We start from the raw sequence: 2,047 nt of genomic DNA, 5'->3' as shown, positions 1-2,047 counted from the left end.
TTTGGAAAAGATGGCTACATTTGTATTTGTGTGGGAAAGATGGCTGGGGTTGTGTTCATCACCCAGCGCAGAGTTTACAGACAAAAACAAAAGTTTGCCAAACCCTTTTTTTTGTGAACCAAATTGTTTGCAAACTATACAGGCTGCAAGAATTGCAAAGACGTAATCAAGCAAGGGAAGAGAATAAAAGTTCAGCTTAATTTGGGGGATATAGAAGATCTCTAAGATGACTTTTTCTGATTCAAGAAACCCAGTAAATTAAGAGTGCATGGTCACCACTATAAATAATGTGAGGTTATAAATTATTGGTAAGTAACAATTTATGAGCAATATCCTTTTGTGTTTGATTATATTATTTTTCTAATTAAATTCTATCATAAGGGAGCATTTCGTGCGGTTAGAAGCAATGGAGTGGAGGAAGCCACCTTCTTGTGCTCATTTAATTTGATACAGCACCATACTCTGTGGCCATTCCTCCTTCCACGGTCTAAACAGAGGTAAAAAATGAAATAACAAAAACCCAGGAGATCTCTGACGCTCTGAGTGACAGCACATGCATGTCGGTTCTCCTAGCCTGACTTTCCGTCACCTCTACCCTATTCCCCGCTGATTAAGGATTCATAAGTATATACTATGTGTCATACAGACAATTAGGATCAGAGTGACTTCTGGGACAAGCATGTGTGTTGAGACGGCACAGCACTCTATCAATCATTCCTGTCAATCACACGTAGAGATTTAAGAGGAGGCACCTGGGTTGAAGTGCGTGTCCTTTCAATTCAGAAAGCCTGGTTTATTGGGGGTTGTGGCTACTTCTGTGTGCTGTGACCTGTGTGCAGTGCTTTTGTTTTTTTGTCACCCCAGCACCAGTTTTCTGTCTGCTCCATATCTTTTGTTGTTACAGACTTGCCCCGAGCACAGCTTCCTGTGATCTTAAATAAATGTAGCTGCTTGTGTCTTGCTAGCAGCTGTACACCCGGCAATTCTTTGCTCATCGTGCACAAGGTCCTGGGCTATACCTGCCCATTATAAGGTAGCATTTTCCTATTGGTAGAACCGCTCTACACCACAGCCTATTTAAAGACAGTGTATATTTCCAATAGATCTTGTTCTTTTCATTCTTCCTTGAGAAAAATGAAATGACACAAGATATGTCCTAGATAAAGCCTACTACCTCAGGGCTGGGGATTTAGCTCAGCGGCACAGCGCCTGCCTGGCAGGTGTGAGGTTGTGAGTTCGATTCCTGATACAGGAAACCCCCCCGCAAAAAAAAAAAAAGCCTACTACCTCAGACTGCGCCAAAGAACAAAGACTATTGTGGTCAGATAAATAGAGAGTAAGAAACAATCTCTTTTATGATTTGAGATTTTTAAAGAATTGTTTATTGTTACTGAATAATATAGCAAAAGTCGATTAATATGCTTAACACAAGTAAAATGTCTTTTTAAATAAAATGTCTTAAATGTTTAAGTAAAATTTCTCAGTAATCTTCAGTACTCACTCATTCATAAATCTTTATTAGGTTTATTCTGTATGTGCAGTAAGTATAATATGTTGCAAATACTGAGTCCTGAAAAATACAATACCTTATGAATCTTCCATTCTAGTGAGGGAGAGAAATAAGTGATAAAGAAAAAAAGTAAAATCAAAGTAATTGTGCAAACTGTTCATTAAGGAGATAAGGCTCCGTGATGGGTCACAACCAGCGGTACACGTTAAGGGAATCCACTTTAGAAGACATGGTAATAAAGATCTTATTAAGAACTTGCTATGTAGCAGTGTGCAGCGATGCTCACCTATAATCCCAGCTATGAGGAAAACCGAGGCAAGACAATGGGAAATTTGACGCCAGCCCAGGCAACACAGCCAGTCAAAAACAAAAGCAGTTGAGGATGAAGGAGCAAAGAGAAAGAGCTGGTGATAGGAAATGGTGAGAGGTGGGGAGATGGACTTGGTGGAGATGGGAAAGGTGTCTGGGGATGGAGATAGATGAGCAGGAAGAGAGAGAGCAAGTAGAAAGGATCAAGGTGAATGTGTGTTTGTATCG

Source organism: Chinchilla lanigera, unplaced genomic scaffold (genome assembly GCF_000276665.1).
Source record: "Chinchilla lanigera isolate Chin_1 unplaced genomic scaffold, ChiLan1.0 scaffold00009, whole genome shotgun sequence".
Classification (NCBI taxonomy): domain Eukaryota; kingdom Metazoa; phylum Chordata; class Mammalia; order Rodentia; family Chinchillidae; genus Chinchilla; species Chinchilla lanigera.
This window is presented reverse-complemented; position numbering follows the sequence as displayed.